The sequence below is a fragment of the Thunnus maccoyii genome, chromosome 17, assembly GCF_910596095.1.
Source record: "Thunnus maccoyii chromosome 17, fThuMac1.1, whole genome shotgun sequence".
Taxonomy (NCBI): Eukaryota; Metazoa; Chordata; class Actinopteri; order Scombriformes; family Scombridae; genus Thunnus; species Thunnus maccoyii.
The window spans coordinates 19,124,767-19,146,799 of NC_056549.1; the positions used below are offsets into that span (position 1 = coordinate 19,124,767).

Sequence of the window (22,033 nt, forward strand, 5' to 3'; positions counted from 1 at the left end):
GTGACAATAAATGCATGACTCATTTGAGATGGGTACTTGGGGTAGGGGGGGTGGGGATGGGGAGGGGGGGGTGGTTGAGGGAGCCAGACAGTCAGCTGTCAGGGGCTTGAGAGAGGTGATGGGGCAGCGTCCGTCAGCTGATTTAGTAGGCTGGGGGGTGAGGGGGGTCGCGTCAGTCAGCTGATGGAGTTAGAAAAGCCTGGGGGGGGGGGGGGGGGGTGGGCGATCAGTCAGCTGGCATAACATCATTAGTAGACCTTATAAAACCAGGTCAGTGGTAGGATTACTCAACCAAGCTTGGTTACCCACTCCCCACTTCCCCCAGTAGGCTTCCTACACCTCTACATAATTACCACCCCTTCTTTTATTCTTAATTCATTAGCGTCTTATGCTTTCCTGCTTTACAGCACAAAGGTCTCCCCAGTTTTGATGGTTGCTGTCACCTTCAGCCGCATGTCCTTACATCACCTCCTTCTCCATGACCCCTAACTCTCCTCTCCAACATCCTACTCCTCAATATGCGTGATTTCTTTGCCCTTTAATTCCTCCCCCACCTCCTCCCCTTCCACGGCCGCCACCGTTAGGCACCCTTGCCTGTCCAAGGTCAGAGAGAATATGTCGAGCCTTTCTAGGTCAGGTCAGAGGTCCTGTTGGGTGCGAGGGATTGTGCTGTAAATTAGTTGATTAGAAATCCCTTATTACACGCCTCTAATCTGTCTGAGGGTGCCAGTCTCCAGCTTAGTTGTTGCGCCAGCTGCCTTGAGCACGGGAGAGAATGAGCAGAAGAAGAAGAAGAGTGAGGGTAAAGGAGTACAAGGGGGATCTGAAGGTCGAGGTAAAGGTTGTATACTTAGAAAAATGGCAGTGATCTAGAAAAGTTGAGCAAATGTTTGAGCAAAAGTTGGATCCTTGAAGAAACTTTTTGGGGGATGTTTTTTTTTGTGATCTAATACGACCAAAGATGGTGGCTATTGTGTTGAACATGTAATGGACATTTGCCAGACACAGATTAGTCTCAGCATGGGTCACTGAGTTACTGCCGTACCATTGTTGAATTCATTACGACAGCTTAATGATATTATTGGTGTTAGCTTACAATTAGTAGTGTGAAATTGCCCTCAGTATTGAATTTTTCTCTGCCCGACAGCATCACAGCAGGTCAGTATTTATCCTTCTAGACAGTCAATGATGGCTGGTCAGCGCTTCTGTTGATTCTACCTAGAATCAATAAAATCCCAAGTCTGACGCTGCAGAACAGGAGCCAGACAAGGATCAATGAGTCTGTAATGGGATCAGAACCAGCTGTTAATACAGAGCGACCAAGGTTACGGCTCTCACGCAGAGGTGTGATAGGACCAAATCTGCACGTATTAGAGAAGTTCGGTCATTGTCGGTCATCAATCAGAGCAAGTTTTTCAAGGGTTGTAAGGTTCAAAGTGAATCAAAGTCTGTGTGTGTGTACTTGATTTCAGCAGGTTAGATTTTGATGTTATATGCAACATAAAAGATGAAATCAACCTCTCCATTCCTTCTGCACACAGAAAGACATGTTGACTATCACAGCACTGTTCTCAGAGGACCATGCCAATAAGAAAAGACAGCAGAGGGAACTAAAGCTCAACAGAGACCTGTTGATGCATCAGAACCTTAATTCCCCCAGTCAGTTAATGATGCGTTAAACATAAAGCTTTACTGGGAGTGATGTTAATGCCCGATTGGGTAATCAATGAGAGAAAAAACTGGCCCAGTGTCACGTCCCTCGATGAGAGGACAGACACAAGGGGAGGTCCGTGCCTGTGGAGTTGAGCCGTGACAGAGGTCATGGGCAAATGATCTAGCATCCAGGCAGAAGAGGCCAGCTGAATCACCAGGGGTTACGGCCAGTAGGATGTGAGGTCAAGGGTCAAGGCCTTGTCCAGTGGCCCTCTGCCCTCCAGACAGCCGTAAACTGTGCCCTTCATTAGCAGAATCTCAATAGTGACTTATTATGGCAGTAACCGTTAAGAATGGGATGTGACAGAAGAACCAGTAAGTGTCAGTTTCAAATTTCACAACATTCTCAGGGGGTACTAGCAGGAATTTACTAGCGCAGAAATGATTAATCAATTAGTTAATTGACAAGAAATGTATTGCTATCAATTCATTTTTAAAGCAAAAATGCCAAACATTCTCTGGTTACAACTTCTCAAATCTGATGAATTGTTGCTTTTCTCTCTTTATGCCATTGTAAATTGAAAGTGTTTTAATTTTGGACGTCATATGATGTCATATTGGGCAATAGATAATGAAACAAATTGTAAGTTAGAGACTAGAGCAAAAATCTGTTTTGGATCAGGTGTTTCTAACTATCTGTAACAATTGAAGTAATTTTGAAGAAAAATTGCAGAATATTTGATGATTCCACGTTCTCAAATGTACTGAAATGTAAGCAACATTTCTGGGTCTTCCATTACAGTATGTTGAAAATTTTGGGGGTTTTGGACGTTTTCAAGACATTTTAAGACAAGACACTTTGGTTTTAGGAAATTGTGACAGGAAATTTTCCCCATTTCTGATGTTTTATAGACCAAAGAATTAATAGATTAATTGAGAAAGTAATCAGCAGATTAATTAACAATGAAAATAATCTTTAGCTGCAGACCTACACTTTATAATACGGTCATACAAAATTGGACATTTGAGTTTAAAAGTGATAATGTAGAGAACTTTGTGGTATGTTTGCAAAGACATGGCGAACAATGAACAATCAATGAGCAGTGAACAAAATCTCTATCAGTATATTGCTTCCAGTGTAAGTGGTCATCTCAGTTTGGGGATAGCCGTGCTGAAACGATTGATCAATCAATCAATTTGTTGACCATTAGTTTCGTAATTTATCAAGCAGTAATGCCAAACATTTTCACGTTCCAGCTTCTCAAATGTGAGGATTTGTCACTCATCTCTGTTTTATTGATTATACATTTGGGTTTTAGACGGGTGATTGGACAGATCAAGTAATTTGAAGATATCACTTTGAGCTTGGGGAAGTTGGGATCATTTGTCATTATCTCCTCCTCTTCAATTAATTGATTTTTTTTAAAAATCAACAAATGAATTGATAAAAGAATCTTCTGTTTCAGTGGATTTCTTGTGACTTTTTTTTTTATATTATTATTAAAGGAGCATGTGAATCAGCCGCACTTTGATGTGGCTATTCTCCTTTTGTCAACAGCAACTCGACGTGCTTGTGCTTTTTATGAGTATGTGTTGCTCTGTAAAACTCAGTGTAATGGACCATGTTGTTAAAAAGGCTTTAAAAATTAATGTGACTTGACTTCATCTGATAAAAATCTGGCAATAATGAAAACAGAGGGCAGGAAATGTTCACATAGAAAATCCTACTTGGCACCAATTAAACAGAGGACTTCTCTTTCCAGCCTACTTGCAGTGAAAGGCTGACTGGTTTGTGGGAAACATATGAATCAGTAAGAAAACACCTGAATACCTGCTTGACACACACAGACACACACTGTATACACTGTCAATACAGAACACTGTCAGTCTCCCAGTCTTTCAGTACTTGTCCTTAGCTTGCTTTCTTCTCAGTTCTGTTTGAACATGTCTCATCTCAAATAAATTAAATGAAATGTGACATAAGAAAATCAACTTGAGGCTTCACTGCATTACTGTTTTTTGCTCTCTTTTTTTTAGCTTGATGCATAGACTCAGCCTATAGGCCTTGACAGTCAAACCAGAATGAGAGTAAAGTCGGTGAGTGGTGAAATGTGGAGAGAGGGAGAACAAGAAAACAAGCAGCAGAGGGAGGGAGAGAGCGACAGGCTGGAAACAAGGAGGAAGAGGGAGAAACAGAAGGCAGCGTTAGACGGGAGTGTGGGCGTTTTTATTGGTGTCATGAGAAGAGAAATCAATAAAAGAGGTGAAAAAAGCCGCCCGGTTTAAGAGCTCCATCACCGCGGCAATTAAAGGGGCCTTCAAAGAGTCGGCCTAATCAGTGGTTAAATAAAGATAGGAGCAGGCGGCGCTTTGGATGGCCCTGCTCCTGTAATCTAACACCTACTGCCCCGCACTCAGTGGCCCCTTGAACTCAATGTGTGTGTCTGTGCATACCCACACTTGTGTGTTTATGTGTCTTTTTTTCTCCACTCACACACATGTTGGTGTACAGAGTGCCCGGACGTGTTTCTGACAGCTTGTATGTGGTTAACAGACTCTTAAAAGGCAGATTAACCTGTTTAAGCTTCCTCTCGGCGTCCTTCTCTGTCAGTCTCGTGTATCTGACCTCTGTCTAAACCAAAGTGAGACAAAGCAGATATGTGTGCTCAGCTTATATATTGCAGTTATAGCGAGGCAGTCTACCCTCTGTACCCGTGACCCTTCCGTTTACCTGCAGTCTTATCTGCCGCACCATAGACTCATTCGTCATGTGTGTAGGTTCTCACCGTGATAAGGTGCCGGCTGGTGAGTCAATACTCCAGCCTTGGGTCTGTCTTCGCTAGCCTCTCCCTTGCTTAAAGAGGCACTGTGTGGACAGAGCAGATTCCAGGCTGAGCAATGAGTTTGCTTTAGGCACACAGAGGCCAAGATAGACAGGTGAAAAAGGCCCCTTACACAATGTCATTGCATGTCATTCTGCAGTGTTAAAGTTTACAGGGTGTGTTGCTTTTCCTCGACCTTGGTTTGTGGAGTTGTTTGTTGACATTCATAAGCAGATGATGGCAGATTTATAAGCATGCACATATATAGGTCCAACAGCCACTTTGGATACGGTTTCAGATTGCCAATACACCTGAATTATTGGCTGATTTTTAGACGAAGAAATGCCGCTCTTCATCACCACCTAACAAATGCCAATAAACAAGGCCAACCGAATCTAGTGAGATGATCTCGCTTATCATGTCCCATCGATGTCAGTAGTCACCCCCAGTTAAACTTTTCAGCATGTTATATTAACATTTTTATCATAAGAGTTCTAGTATTTGGAGCATGTAGTTGTATGCATGTAAGTATGTTGTGAAAATAACAGCTTGATTTATTGTTCGGCATCAAAGGGTTATGCTCATGGATAATAGATACTGCTTTACAAGATGGTGCCCCATTCGTTCCTATGAATTCTTGATGCTTTCAGCTTCCAGTCATAGAAATTACCCAGATGTTCAGCACCCTTCTGTAATTTTGGGCCCATAGAGTGCGCGCACTAGAGTCAGCCAAGCCTGTTGAGAGCATGTAGTATATGAAATGGATAATATAATTTAATCATATGGCTGCTCTAGACTTTCACAATATTAATGGACTGAATGGATCAAATTCTGATAATAAAAAGAGTAATTTTGGGGGATTTGTGATGTTCAGAAAAATTTACTCACCGTTCCTTTTCCAATGAATGTGTATGGGATAAATGCTTTTTGGGCCAGTGTGCGTCATGTGATGTGAGTTATAATTACCCAATGTGGCCACAATGCCAAAATCCCCTTACAGCCCAGTGCAGATCTGGGGGCTTGGCTACACTGTACGCATATATGTCAAGGTTATGGCTGCTACTGAGATCTCACATTGAGACCGCAAGAACTGTGATTGGTCAGCTCGGGCTGTGTGTGCTTTCTCCTACAAATTTATGTGATGGCGGTAGAGATCGCAGTGAAGGCCGCAAGTTTTAAAACGTCTACAAAAAAAAAAAAATACTGCCTAAGGACACATATGGTACGTCACACATAAGTGCTGCGGTGGTATCACTGGGTGAAATCCAACACCGAACTATAAATCAATTCCTACACCAGAGGCACTTACGGTGAAACGCTGCACACCATGCTGCATAATTCCATCATAAGGAGGCGATGAATCAATGGGCCAGAATCATATTTGATCATCATTTCACACTGTATGTTGTTTATCTCATTTTCAGATAATAGCTACAAGTTGTCACTCAAAACTAGATTCTCTGCCTTTTCAGTCAACAAAAGGTGATCTCAACTGAATCTTTGAGTTTTAGGTGAGTTTGTAATAAATGTAGTTCATTTCAAATGTTGAAAAATAATCCAAAATAGTTTTGATAAATGGATTCAGATTCTATTAAATGCCATCGAACCCCAACCCTACACACACACACACACACTAACAAACATCTTGCTGTACACACCTGATACTTGTACCCTGTCATTCCGATGTTCCCCAAATCCTTCTCCCTCCTCCCCATTAACCCCTGTCACCTTGCCCCTCCCGGCACATCCCCGTGGTTAAGCCGGCATTATCAGCGGGCTCATTAGGACAGCATTAGTGTCAGAGATGGACACAGTGATATGGCTCCACAGCTGGATCAGGGAAGCCAGAGAAGACCCCAAGCCGTTTTTTTTTACCTACTTCCCGGCCTCTCAGTCTCTTCATGCTATTGTTTAGGGATGCCTCAGTTCTGACACTGAATGTCAGAGGTCACTCGTCCACAGGAGCCCATCCCGCTCCTTCTCCCTGGTGCACTGTCACTGTGATTCACCACTCACACGGGTCCCTGTCACTCGGCCCCGACACAGCTGTCACTCACGCTCGCATGCATGTGAATATGCACAGCTACGCTCGCGGGCAGACACATACTTTTATCACTGGCGGCTCCTCGCAGGCCCTCGTCTGCTTAGAAATCACAGCAACTCTTGATGATACACAAAAACCTCAGACAGTAGCTGAGGCTCTTCTTCCACAAACATAATAACCCAGTGTTGTTGGAGGCATGCTTTTACTCATACTCAAGGCAAATATACACCTAACATCTATCATCAAGGTCAACTAAAGATAAAGGAATGTATTTATTTAATTACTTCCTGCAGGAAAATCCAAGCCTAATATAGAGGTTTCAGCGGTTTCATTTCAGCTGAGATGTTCCTTCTAAGAAGTCCTCTGGTTCAACATTTAACTTGTTATCAGGTTACAGTCGTATCTGCCTGACAGGTGTTAATAGTTTAATAAATGATCTCCATCCTGCAGTGATTTATTACAGGCAGTTTGTTTATGTGAAGCTTGTTTGAAGACTTTCCAAAAGATAAAGCCAACTATTAATTGATTTACTATTCATCTCCATCTCAAGATAATGGTGATATTCTATGAGAGGCCTTGATTTCATTGTTGTCCAAACTCTATTTAGAACATATAAATAAGCCACACTGTTGTCCTCGCTGATGTGTTTGTTTATTACGATAAACATGAACACTGTAGTTTATTTTCAGTGGATCCCGCATACACTGTCCTGCTGCTGTGAATACTCACTAGTGCACCAAATGCATGGCTAAAAATAGTCCCTAACAAACACACTATTTACTTCTGTCTGAGTGACTGTTTTTTTTTCTTTTTTCTGAGTAACTTTTCTGTTTTTAAAAATTAAAACAGACATAAAATTCACAACATACAACAATACCATGTGGTCAAAACCAGTCAATATCAATTTAGGAAAGAAAAATCGCCCTGTCGGGTTGCCATGTTAGCATCTTTTCCACGTGAAGCAAACCAGAGTGTCCGACTCGCAGATAGAGACCCAGCAGCCTTGGCCCTGTGACCCAGATAGCACCACTTAGAAAACCACTGCCCACATTCCCATCGCCAGCAAATGGCTCCTTCTCCTAATCATTAACACACAAATGGACCGTGTTCCTGTGTGTGTGAGAGAGTGCATGTGTGTGCCGATGTGTGTGTTTGTTGCGTACTTGGAGCTTGACGCGAAGCTGTGATAGACATAAAAAGCTGAGACCCACTTAGAGCCTCGGTTTAAATATAGCAACACAAGATACTTGCAGTCATGGTCAGAGTCTCTACCCGTGTGTGTGTTGTGTGTGTGTGTGTGTGTGTGTGTGTGTGTGTGTGTGTGTGTGTGTGTATCTGTGTGTGCAATATGTGCTTGTGTACTTAAGAGCGGATGTTTGAATGGGTGTGTTAATCTATTGAAAAAAAAAAAAAAAGAAAGAAACCGGTGGACATTGCTTAACCTTTTCATCTGCAAAGGTGCTGTAATTTTTATGATACAAGGAGTGTTTGATCTGTGCGGTGTGTGTGTGTGTGTGTGTGTGGAGCTGCATTCCCAATAACCTGCTCAAACCCGGCTCCCTCTCCTTGTGTTTATATCTCATAAAAGTATAAAAACCCAAAAGAAGCTGTCAGAAGTCTCACTGTGATTTTTCTCTCCGCCCCCTAAGGCCGTTCATTTAAAAAAAAAAAAAAAAGAGAATAAGTGAAAGAAAGAGAAAGGGAAAGAACAAAAAAAAAAAGAAAGCGGAGCAGGTGAAGAGATGAAAAGCCAGTGAAGGCCTGACTCAACAGTATCGGGTGTTGAGGTGTGCATACGCAGAGATCAGAGGTGAGAGGATGTGTGTGTGTGGGAGTGAGTGCGAGAAGGTCTCTCGCGTCGTTGCAGAAGTGATCGGCCTCACCTCTTGTCAGGTGACTGGTGTCCTTCTCAGCGACCCACCTCAGGGGAGGGGAGGAGGGGGAAGAAGGGGGGGGGTCTGATAGGCTGCTCAGGCCCTAAGGAGACAGGTGAGGGTCGAAGTTCAGAGCCCGACGGCCAGGGTCTTATGTGAGGCAAAGAGAAGGGTTCAACAACACCAATGATCTGAACTGATCTGCCTTTTAAACAATCATGACTGCCTGAAGACCCCCAACAGTATCATCATATTTTCATTTTATCCTTCATATTGCAACATTTTTATCTCACAGGTGTTGAAATTTCATTAACATAAAACATTAACATAAAAAATCAATGACTCAGTTGCATTCTGTATTATTTTCAACCAGCTACTATCAATTATTTTCATCATCAATTAATCTGCCTATTGTTTCTAGTTAATAGATTAATAATTGACTCTATGAAATATCTAAAAATATTTAAAAGAAGGTGGTGCATTCAAATGTCTTGTTTGTCCGAATAACTCCAAAATCCAAAGATAATCAGTTAGTAATGATATAAAACAGAGAAATGCAGCAAATCATCACATTTGAAACAGCAAAAAGGCGACAATTTGCTTAATAAATTCTGTTGATCAGTTAATTCATTTATCGACTAATCATTTTAGCACTAATGCAAGCAAAAAAAGCATAAAAACAAAGCAGATGAGAGAGTTCAAAAAGCCATATGTTTATACAGTGGACCTCCCCTTAAATTAGGAATAAAGAAATCTAAAAAAAATTAAATAAACAGTTAAAATTGTTGACAATCATTTTTTATTACTTTTTTTTTTACTGTAATACTGTATATGCTTGCTGCTGTTTATATCCTGTACTTTGCACTTTAATCCCTCTGTGTTTCTATTTCTCAACAATTCCCTCATTTTCCTCCTTATGACACAGAAAGGGAGAAGCAGGGAGCGGCGATATTGGTCTGATTATGAGAATGAATGAATAACTTCCTGCTGGTGGTGGTGGTGGTGGTAGTGAGAGTGGGCGTGTAAGTGTGTTTGTTATCTGGCCCGGGTGTTTTTATCAGGATCAAACGGCAGCTCGGGCATTAGCTACAGAGGACTCTGCTCTTTTATCTGCACTGGCAGGGATAATAATTCTGTTCATGCAGAAAGCAGCAGCAACAGAGGCGGGTTGTGTTAAAGGAAAAACTACTAAGGCAGGGGATTTGGAGAAGGGAATTCACCCACATAAGTCTCACGCAACACATCCAAATCACTTAAAGACACAAGTTGCGCTGTCTGTCTGCTTCCTCTATGAGTGCCTTGCTCAAGAGCACCTTGGCAGGGATCATATGAAGAAGAGTCTGTGCACTTTTTCCCATTTGGGAGCTGGACCAAGTCGCCTTCCAGTCCCAAACTTGTTTTTCTAGCTAGCAGGGTACCACCGCCTATCACACTTCCCAAACCTCTGGTGATTTTCCACTCTGCACCATTGTAGTGAACAGAGGTGGAGGTACAATTGTTCCAAAATGACTGCCAACAAATCATCACTGATGAACATGTTTGTTCTTTTATTTAAAGGAATTCTTCCTTTCGGGTGTGTGTCAGCCTGTTTGAGTACCCCCAAAGGAAGGGCAGTTATTATCCTGGAGCAGTTGCAGCAGTAATTTTTAGAATTGGAGAGCATGACGCATTTTGTTTTCCTTGCACAGATATTCTTGATCTTGGCCATAGAAACATCAACATTCAGTATCCAAGCCCGCTTCTGTAACCAGTGCTGTTATTGTTTGGTCAACACAGAGTGACAGAGAAACTCAGCTTTTGCCAAAACTATTGCCAAATGAATCCTGGATTTTGTGTTTTTTTGGTTTATGCATGAACACAAACCAGAAGTTTACAGCTAAATAATATTGATATTTCCAAATTTATGAAGTCTCCTCTCAGACGGATCTATAAGGTTTCAGGGGACTTCCGCTCTCAGCTGAGGGTGGCCCCGCTCTAGACCTAAGTCGGCTCAGAGATCATCTAGAGACAGACGCAGAGCAGGTATGGATTAACATAATCCACCTAAATCAACTCTCTGGATGACAGCCAAAAAGCCTGAGCAGCTTGTGCACATACAGTACACCTTCATACAGTATACATACTCCACCCCCGCCTTCCCCTCCTCTTCTCAGGTCATACAGAAAATCTTTGACATGATAATTACATGAAGTGCCTCCTCACTTTTAAAGAACACTATAAATCATCCCCGTTGCTCTTTTAACAGATGAACACACCTGCATACACCTGAACATCACTCATCACCTTGGGCAATCACTGTATGCAGAATTATACCCAGCAATTTGGTGATATTGCCCCAATTGAGGACCGAGTGTATAATGAGTGCATGGGGAGATGTACCCACGGTATATGTTTTCATTGCATATTAAATCATTGCCGTCCCACCCTGACAATGTCTTTGAACTGTCAGGGAGCAGACATTTTCATGCCAGATATATGGATTTTTCACCCAACCCCCTTAATTTTAGTACAACACAATGCAGAGTGAGGGACATGGAGGGGGGCGGTGAGGAGTGGGGGTCTGTCGTTTGATGTGTTCTTACCCTATCCAAAGTAAAATATCCCTTTAGCTTTGATGTGTTACCTTAAAACCCTTCCCCCCTGCTTCCTTGGTTCCCTTGCGGGAAGGTAAGCGTAATCACGCACACACATGCTTAGTTCTTGGCCTGGTATACATACAGTAGATGAGACTAATTGTGTGTGTGTGTGCCCTTATGTGCATGTATGAAGCCATTGAGGTTGCATAGCTTGCCAACATCCCTTTATTCTAGCCATGGTACAACAGGGATTCGACGGGGCTTTGGGAGATTTAATCGCTCTGGGAGTTTGAGCAAGTAAGAGGAAATACCTTTAACAAGCAGAGTCAAAGTGTGATTAGCGTTCATTTTTTCCTCAAGTCTGTTAGTTTATGTGTGCGCCGGCCTGCTCTGGTGACTCACATCCCTCAAGTAATGACACATTATCCCTCAACACACACAGTAAGCCCCCGCTACTTTACAGCCATGATCAAAAGCAGTAGGCATACATGTTGTTTCATCACTCCAATCCACTAACTGAGCTCAATCATTGCTTTTATGACAAGTCTCAAACTTTAAATCCAAGTTATTGCTTTTATGATAAATCCTTCAGCTATGTCAGGCCCAGCTTCTATTTATGTTGAACCTCGAAAGTCCCAATCCCGGCTTTCAGGACAAATCTGGAACGGTAGTTCTGTTTATGATGAACTCCTAACCTTAAGCCAGCCATGCAGCCTTAACGAGGGTTCTGCCAGTTCGGTCCGGCAGTAATACAGTCGCTCCCCCCCCCTCTTCCCTCCCCAGTTGGACACTAACGAGACGCCGCACACTGACCTCTGCAGTGGCTCAAATTAGATGTAAATTGTGCCTGATTTTTACAAGGGTCCCTAACGCGATCCAGATCCCCCCGCCATCGTGGCCAGCGGGTCAACGCCGTGAGAACGTCTTGCTCCCTAACGACATTTGGAGTGGTCGATGAGAGGGGTCGCGGGTAATGGTGACCTCACTGGCCTACACTTCACTTCCTTCTAATTAGAGCACTGGGCCAGATCAAAGGAGCCAACCGCATCGCAGCAGGAGAGCTACTGAAGAAGGAGGGAGGGTAGTAAAGACGAAGAGGAGGAGGAAGACGAGGGGGCAGGAGGAGGGTGAGGTAGAAGCCTTTTCTATAAGTAACAGGGTGCGGTGAGGATGGGGGAGAATTTTTTTTTTCATTAGTCCTGGGGGTCAATGGAGCACTCAACCTGTGTGCAGCAGTATGGATCCTCTTCTATAGGTGGCAGAAGTACCTTAAAGAGGAGAGACTAATAGAGAGGTAGTGGAGGGGAGAAATGTATTTGTGTGAGAGGTAGAGAGGGAGGAGCGAGGCAAGGAGGGTTAAGCAGAGGAGAGAATAAACCATTATTTCATGGCCTTTCAGGAGAAAACCTCAGCACTGTCTACTGGCCTGCCTGCTCTGTGTCTGGCCACAGCTGTGGAGACGGACCCAGACGCACAGGAAGTGGAGCATTTAGCACTTCCTCACCCCCGGATGTGTGTGCGGGTGGAGCCCCCAATTTTGAACATATGGACAAATGCAACGTGGCTATTCACACACACACACAAACACACACACACACCAAAAACATTAATCTCTTGTGGAAGCCTCGGACACATAAGACCGTCACACAATAACAAGCGCCAGATTACATCTGTTTCCATGGTTACTAATGAGAGCACAAGCAGGCTGGATTAGAATATATAATTGAAGGTATCCACATGAGGACATTTTGTTCCAGTTGAATAAGTATGTGAGGTACAAGATATAAAACGGCGGAGAGATTTCCTGGAAGTCACTGTGCTTTACTGTATTTCATGTTTTGTTTTACAGGACTGCCAAGTAAGGCCCAAAAATTATATATACAGTAATTGCTTTCAGAGAATCTGTATTGGATATGTTAAGTGCACTGACTGTGGATTAAAGGAGACATGCTTTTTGTGAGTTTCTGTTAATTTTATACTGTTTTGATGTTTGATGTCTGTGTTAAACATGGTCAAAGTTCCAAAACTTGAGGTGAACATATGTAAAAAATGCTCCCTGCAAGTCAGAAGCCAGGGCTTCAGTTTGCCCTGAATGCTTCATTTGCAATGTTGCCTCTACTTCCTCCTTGTGATGAAATCTGATTGTTTGCACATGCCCACAAACAACCGTCTGATGTGTAGCCTTTGTTGCTAACGTTGTTGCTAAGTTTGTTTCATTGGTTGTTCACGTTGTCCACTTGCATATCTTGGATCAAAATCAGGCTTGAACATGTACCAATGTATTTGAGGAGTTTATATTTATAGAAAGAATGAGGGAAAAAAAAGTGAAATCCTGCTACTGTTTGTTTATGTAGCCTCCCAAGTCGCTATTGCCAAATATGCAGCTTCTGGACTCTGGCACATATGCAGCTTCTGGACTCTGGCAAATATGCAGCTTCTGGACTTTGGCACATATGCAGCTTCTGGACTCTGGCAAAGATGCAGCTTTTGGAAGCTGGCCAATCAGTACAGAGTGGGCTCATCGGGAAGGGGGCCTTAAAGAAACAGGAGCGAAAGCGGCCTGTTTCAGATGGAGGCTGAACTGAGGGGCTCCATAATGGACCAGTATAAGACAAATAAGCAGTTTTTTGAACTGTAAATCATGCAAAGATATTCCAGTAGAGCCCCAGAATATAAATATAGACCTGGAAATGTGCATCATACGTCCCCTTTAAGATTTAATATTGCAAGTTGGGAATGAGCTATTTTATCTTAACATGCAATGTTCAGGTACCTTTTTCATAAAGATCCTCATATTCACTGCCATGTTTGGAGCAGCTTGCATGGTAATGAAAGAATTATTTTATTCTCTTGTCTGGTCATTTCCGTGACTCATCCCTAATGTGGTTATTCAGACAACAAAAATGCAACAGCAAGCAAAAATTCTAGTGAATCCAGTAACACACATTGGCCTCATGCAAAAAGAAAAGTATTTTTGTGTTAATTAGTTAAAGCTTTTTGATTCAATCCACTACTCTGTCTGTGCGTTCAGATCAGAACAAAAAAGTCCACTGTTCATGATGATGTATAGGATTTTTGCAATCATCATTGTGCTTTATAGGTAGATACAACAGAAGGTGTTAGGATTAAAACAGTAAAAAGAGCTGTAACAAAAGGGTTAGTGACACAAATACTGTTTGAATATAGGAAATAAGATATTAGAATGACACTAGTGTTGCTATTGTTTGTTTGACTGGTAACTTAGCAGATTAAGATATTTTAAACAAATCTAATGCAAGTATTTAATAAATCCTTATGATAGGTGTTAGTACAATTCAAGAACAGTCATTGCAGATGATTTTATTTTTAAGCGACAAAGAATCTTTTGGGGAAAACACATAGTGCTCTTTAAGGGTTTTAGTGCATTAGAGAACACTGCGTTCTTTCACATCTATGGATCTTGTAAGTGCTTGGACACTATGTACTGCGGTGTCAAGTTTCAGGACTGTGCCCCAAAATGCACTGTGCTGTTGTGAATGTATGGCATGCTAAGTTCATTACGTTTGTTGTTATTGCTCTGGTTTTGCTTTTGCATTATAATTAGTGTGATTTTTTTTATTTTTTTTTTTACAGTGCATCTCACCAATTTCAACAATTTAATGACCAGGCCTGAATGAGTGAGCGTGTTCCAATATTGTTTCTATAAAACCTAATCAACATTTTATTATTGTTAACCATATGGTCGGAATGCAAGCCAAGGTAATACAGCACAACAAAGTTTTAATGGTAATTTTCCAGTGATCTGCTATCTAAACTCAGTCAAATCCACTGGTTTCTGTTCTTGAGCTGGATGAAACAGAGGCTATAGCTCCAATGTGCTGCTGACCTCTCCTATGTGTTCTCATAAGCGTGCTGTGGATGGGAAGATTGGGAATTTCATATGCGTGGAGCTATGTGTAGGGATCAGCGAACAGTGAAACTTCAGCCTGGGAAGTTCACGGTGCTTTGATGGAGCCAGAATTCCTGGAGCTTCTCGTAATCGTGGGATAAGGCTGTGTCATCCCTGTCACTCACCTGGATTTATCAGCAGGAAATCTGGAAATGAGACGGCATTCCTGCCCCCTTCTCGAAACTCAGACAGGTCGAAACAGCGGACAAAGAGGGCCACAGTAACAGATGAGATGTGATCTGATGCTGTGCAGGTCTCACACTTTGTCAGAGTATATAATCTCTCAAAATCAGTTTTGAATGTTTTTAAATGAAGAACAGAGAGTTTTGCTAAAATAAACCTCTCATAGATCACAGTGATTAAAAACCTGTTTGTAAAAGTCAAAAAGCAGACCCTCCTCGGTCAGCTGTGTGCACCCCTCGGGGCGAACCAGTGAACTATACAACCCCCTACTATTGATGTTGACATGTTCACTGACCTAGTCTATCAACACACACACACACATACACACACACATAATTGGTCTACCCTTTCTGTGCTAACAGACCCTGATATCATCTGTGTCGTCTGATATGCTCTGATCCGACCTCAGTATGAGCCTGGGCTGCCCTCTGGTTCTGTATGTACCCATCAGAGCATAAGACCCCCAGTGGGCTCACTGACCCTGAGATGAGCTTCTCTCCAGTGTCCTGCAGGGTTAGAAAGCACTTCTTTTTTTTTTTTAATTTATGGGATGTACAACCAATGCAGCTGCAAATCACTGACACCAACTATGTTGCCTGCGTGTGTGTGAATAAAATGTTATTTCAAAGGGCCACATTCATAGAAATTCACATTTATAAATGATGCCCTGAAGCTAGCTATTCCTTTAATTTCTTTTTATAAAGAACCATTGAATATATTTAAAATCATATTTTCCATGCATAATTCTGGCTTTTCATAGGTCACAATACAGCTCTGTAATCCGTTGATTTTGCCAAATATATGAATATTGCTTAAAAGATTAGCTGATTAAGCAATTTAAAGACATTACCTTTTTTATGACATTTTATAGACTAAACAATTTATAGATTAGTTGTTGAAATAAAAGTCTCAGATTGATCAATAATGAAAACAGTCTTATTTATGTATGAATAGGGGTGTGCAGGAGGATTCATTTTATCATGCAATGGCGTATTAGTGACAGGTGCCTTTATAAACATGCTGCTGCAACATGCACACTTCTGCAATGTTTCACATGGAGTCATTCCGGTACAAAAATGCAAACAAGCCGACTAACAGCCAGCTATCCACACCAGCTCATTATGGTAACAATTATTGGGGTAATCAATTGGCCAAATTATAGACCAATAACTGAGGCCTTATTGTGTGACGGGGAACACAGCGGCCTTCTTCTCCGCCGTCCGTTCCGAGTGCATCATTTTGGGCTTGACCCCGTGCACCCATTCAACCCCTCCGCTCTCTTCCCCAACCCTAATACCTTCCTGTCTCCATTATTGGGCTGTGGAGGTCACGCTGTGTAAAGGTCAGGGTTTAGGGGTCATGCTGTCACTCAGACGGGCGCCAAAAATAGGTGCCGTGTGATTTTAACCACGGAAGAGCTGGGAGCTACGGTCTATCAGTGTGGTGAGTTATGTCTCCATGTCATTAACCTCCTTTACACAAAGCTTAACATACACTCCCAAACACCCACACACCTACATATTAGAGAATGCGCTACTGTATATTGACGAAACAACTGTATGGTTGTTGTTTGACCCAAATACCAAGTTCATTGTTCACAACACAAAAGCAAACTAACTGAAGGAAAACAGTTCTTGAAACTAGCCCACAGGAATCCAGTGATAATAGCTGTGAGGAGAGGTGGCCAGGCTGTTAAAACACTGGTAAAATCCTTGAGGTTGGCTGTAGCTGGGGCCTGGCCTGTATACAGGGCTCTTTGATGGATGTTTGCTGGCACAGACTCAGGCATCAGCCACGGTGCTAACGCTGCAATGTAAATCAAAGATGCTCTGTTAGCGCTGCAGCATAAATCAATCACATCCTCGCTAACACAGTCTGCAGGAGCTGAATGGACCTGCATCACAGGCTGCATTCCCAAACAGTGTCTCACCTGCGCTGCGGTGGCAACGTGACTGTTATGGCTTAGCAGGACTATCTCTTCCTGTTCTTCTTTTAACACACACACTTGCACCCACACTCTGAGTTATATGTCTCTCTCCAAGGAGCTGCAACATGAGAATACTTCTTAAGGCTCTTGTGAATAGGACAAGGTGATGTACCTCATTAACTGACACGCAAGTGACAAATGGGTGCAGTGTGTTGTAAGTGTGTGCAGGTATCTACAGTTACCTGGAAGTTAAGAGGAAATAGTTTACCTTACAAGTCTGGTTATGCATGTTTAAGATTCCCTGCATCTGCCATGGGAGTGTGTTTAGAAGTCCTTATCTGGAGAAAGCACTGCAGAGCAAAGGGCGCTGTTAAGAAAGAGAGGATGTAAAATATCCAAAGTCAAAGACTTGGCAAGCGTCAGACTTTTTGTTTGGTCTTTTATTACTTGTAATGTAGTAAACGCACAAATATGTGATTGCGTGAGTTATTGCAAAATCTTGGCACTGAGGTTTTATTTGTTCTCAGTTTTCTGTTGTTTTGTGTTTGCAGTTTTGTCACTTTCCTCATGAGTGAAATGAGATTTCAGGTATTCGTTTTCATTCCAAACAAAATGCACATGAACTTGAAAAATGAACTTGAAAAATGAAGACATGGAAAAAAAACAACAAAAAAAAAACCCCTCCAAAAAACGTATTTGACATTTCTCTCAAAAGGAAGAAAAATGATAATAAATCACACCTGTGAGAGCTTTTCCTCTTCTAGTGGATGAGAAGTTTTGGAGCTGCCCGTATCCGCCGCTATGAAGATTCCTGCCTCCCCTCTAGTATAAAAACTATCAAATCATGTGATTGATCTCCGCTGAGAGGAGAGAACGCAACAGGCTGGATGGGCCACTGCTTGCCACCACTGAGGATGGTATGTGGGTGTGTGTGAGAAAAAAGTGAAGATGAGACAGACAGAGCTCAAGAGGGAAAGAGACTTGTTTAATAGGGAGAGCGGGGCACATAGTTTTTTTTTTTGGGGGGGGGGGGGGGGGGGGGTTTGCCAAGAGAGAGATGACAGATGGAAAGAGAAGGCTTAGAAGACACAAGAAAAAAAAAGTGAAAAAACCAGACTAAAGAAGCTGACATCAAGAGGAAAAGAAGTTTGGATGAGTCAAAATGAGAGGGATCAGCGACAGAGACCCCATTAACCTGAAGCCAGGTGTAAATCACACGGAGAGCTGCCGGTCTGGGCCTCGCTTTCTGGAAAAGGACTTTGTTTGTTCCTCTGACCTACTGATTACTGCGCTATTTCTCAACGGCTTTGTCTCACAGTAGTTAGAATCTGAATGAGGTGACATTCACATGACGGATGCCCCGCGAGCACAATGAGCTTGAAAGGAGGGAGGAGCGGAAGAGTTGAGCAATTGTTCATATTCCATGTTGCATACCTGATGTCACATTTAAGTCTTTACAGCTCAGTTTTCTCAAAGCGGTTAGAGACAAGTGGCTGCACGTGTACATGCGTGTGGGCGTTAGGAGTTTGCATACTGTTAAATATATTTGTTGTCAACATTTCACTCAGAAGTTTTAGGTTACTGTTTGTGTACGGACAAGAATCAATTTTTTTTTTTTTTTTTTTTGAGCGAAAATGTGTGAGTTCCCCAAACAGAGTAGAAGCTGTGATATACCGGTGTCATAATCCTCTTCTAATCCGATTAGTTTCATGTATAAACTCTGTCCTGCGGGTGATGAGGGACGAGGAGACATACACGAACTCTCTCCAAGACTTCGTCACACCTGGAGCCTCCAACTTCCAGGCGTCACACTCGACTGAACGGAAGTCTGATCCCTGATAAGGATTGCGGGTCTCTGGGATCGGGGTTAGAGAGAGAGAGAGAGTGAAACTGTGGGAAGGGGAGCGATGGCTAAATGTGGGGTTGGTATGTATGTATTCTTAAGTGGGTGGGTGGGGGGGGGTGGAAGGTTTGCGCTTGGATGGGGCGGGTGACAGAATGATGATGGGGGCGGATCAGAGCCCAAAGCTGTTTTTTTTAAGGTGGGAAGGGTTGATTGATTAACGGTTTGAAGCCCCTGGGGGAAACCTGGGTTGAACTTCCTGTTCTGTTCTCACGTGTTGCCTCAAACTGTAGAAAATTTTAACATCCTCTTCCTTAAGAAAAAAAAAAAAGATTCAACAATACTCCAAGGAGATCTCTGAGTTTACTAGATACTGTTACTTAATTGAACAAATATGCTTGTTTTGCATCTACTTGTCATTGTCTACGTAACCTGCATGCATGTAAAACATCTTGCATTTTCTGTTGAGTCACCATGTCTTCAAGCATTGGCAATAAACCATGAAAACTTCAGTATGTAGAAATCATATTTCCATTCACGCTGTGGAACTGTAACTCAAGTAGCTGATTTACCTCGAGGATGCACAGGCAGCAAAAAAAGGTGCATTGTAAAAAATTTTTATGCATAAGTAAAAAACCTAAAGGAACAATAGAGTGTTTGTGGAGAACGTACGGAGCAGCGGGGGTAAGAGGCGGAGAGAGAAAAAAAGAGTGGTTTGAGCAGAAGTTGTTATGCAAGTTAAGAAGGAATGCAAAGTGTTTGAAAAGATATTAGATAGAGCTGGCAGAACATTCTCTGTGTTTGGCTGTGAAGCGATGCTGCGAACGCCAAGCCCTGTTCCTCCGGCGAGGCCCAGTACTACGACTGAACAGAATGCTCCGTAATACACACACACAAACACACAGACTATATGCACACAGACGCACATAACACGTGCATACAGCATTGCCCAAGGGGCTGCTAACAGGCTGCATAGCGAGATAGGGACTGGAGAATTTAGTCACTGTGTGAAATTGGTTTCATTAGTTTGTAACTGGCAGATTATATAACAGTTGCACGAGGCGCGTGACAACTCAATTTTTAAAAAAATATTTTATTGCATCTTATCGGCATTATAAGTAGCCCCGGTCTGTCAGATAACATGTTCTCATAAAAATAATCATGAATGTTATGTAAAAAATCTAATCTAATTGTAGTATAACATTGTTCTGTGAGAAATTGAAAATGCAAGTAACCATAGAAACTGCACTGCTTGGCGCTATGTTACCAATGAACTGGTGATGAACAAACTTGTCTTTGTTTTTGTTGTCATTTGGTTAGTGGCCATGGTATAAAACTCATTATACACTTTGAAATGTCTTGATATAGAAAATAACGGACACTGTGTTGTGCATTATTATTTCTACTACTCACAATCCTACTGTCAGTACTAATATATCAGCTACTTCTGTTATTACTTTTACTTTTACATTGGTTACTAGTACCACTATTCCTATTGTTACTACTGCTAGTACTACAACTGCTGCTATCACTGCTTCAACTGTTACTAATACTGCTACTAGCGCTACCATTGCTACTACATCTCTGATGCTACTGCTACTACAACCGTCAGTTTCATACTACTACCACTTCAGCAAGATATTAAATATTCAGGATGTGTTTGTTCAAGGACAGAAATCATTCTAGTGTCACAATAAGGACGTAAAAAAGGTTAAAGATAAGAGATGGAGGGATAGGGAAATCCCAGACATTGATTATGTTTATGCTTTTTTAATGACCTCTGAGCAGAGGCACAGTGTCGGAGGAAGGCATCAGTGATGCATGTTAAACCAGTCACTCACTCACCAGCGACACAGGGAGCCTCTGGACCACAGAATGTCCCGACACAGCGTTTTTCATTTTCCATGCATCGCAGAGAGAGAGAAAGCACAGCGGCTGACGAGAGCAAACACACACACACGCACACACACACACACACACACACAGTGGCACTTAGGCCCTGGAAATCTGCTGACATGTCTGCTTCGACCCGGCGGCGCTCAGTCTGTGGTGCTGCCGAGCGGTTCAGCTGTGACAACGCCGGTAATGACACTCCTCACCCAAGGGTGACCAGAGGACAGAGCCGAGCTTACAAACGGCAGCGTAGAGACAGAGGAGGATAGGAAAATATAATTAATCATAGTTCTGACCGGTGAAAAGATGCGATTGTCTATACATAAACAGAAAATACATATAAATGTCAGTCTGGGACGGCACATCACGTATCTTGTTTTTAAGCTCTGCATATTTTTCTCTTTATTTTATTCATCTCCTGTGGCATTTTGCATATTTTAAAGTTATCCGATGCAAAAATAAATAAATAGATACACTTTTGAAGCACTGACATGGGCTTGGCAACAATATTTTGCTGACACACCTACAAGGGTTTCTAGACTGGAAATCAGACATCAGCCTTTTTGCTGTCGAGTTGTTTGGGTTGAGGAGGGGAAAGTGGGTCAGTCTGAAACACCCTGGGGAAGCGAGAGTCTGGATGGAGGGGTACAGGCATGTGTGTCTGTGTGTGATGTGGGGTAGTCTGTGTTGCACGGAGGAGAGACGGGACAAGGGTAGAGTAGAAAAGAGGAGTCGGGGAGACTCAGGAGGATGCTGTCTGTCTACTCATGCAGGAAGACTAAACTATTGAACCCCCCGATCGTGTCCTAAAATCACCGAAGTCGTGACTGTCAGACTGTTTTTCTGTCACCATGGTGCATTGTCTCTTAGTGCTATCAGACGTGTTCTACTGTTTATCGGGTATTGTTTGAATTTTTTTTTATTCAGGCTGCAACTAATGATTATTTTCATTGTAAACTGATTTGCAGATTATTTTCTCGATGGTGTCTCCATGGTGATGTTTTCAGATATATTGTCTTTGTCTGACCAACAATCCAAAAGTGAAACGTATTCAGTTTTCAATTATATAAACCAGAGAAAAGCAGCAATTCCTCAAACAAACAACTAGAGAATACTTGGCATGTTTGCTTAAAAATGGTTTGTTCATGGTTTCTCAAAATAGTTGCAGATTGAGTAATTGATTAATCAACGAATCGTTGTAGCTTTGATACTAGTACCGATCAAATACTTACTTTTTGATACTGATATTTTGGTGATACCTCACTTTATACCTCACAAAACCAAACTTTT

At 42.3% G+C, this 22,033-nt stretch overlaps 1 long non-coding RNA gene across 1 annotated transcript; it reads right to left on the reverse strand.

The window, feature by feature from the left end:
* Nucleotides 1-16,034: 16,034 nt before the first annotated feature.
* Nucleotides 16,035-17,963, reverse strand: LOC121882690. Its single transcript, XR_006092150.1, has 4 exons — nt 17,748-17,963; nt 17,276-17,374; nt 17,011-17,125; nt 16,035-16,886 (listed from the first exon to the last, which is right to left on the reverse strand). It is a non-coding gene; the product is annotated as an uncharacterized LOC121882690 (long non-coding RNA).
* Nucleotides 17,964-22,033: the final 4,070 nt, after the last annotated feature.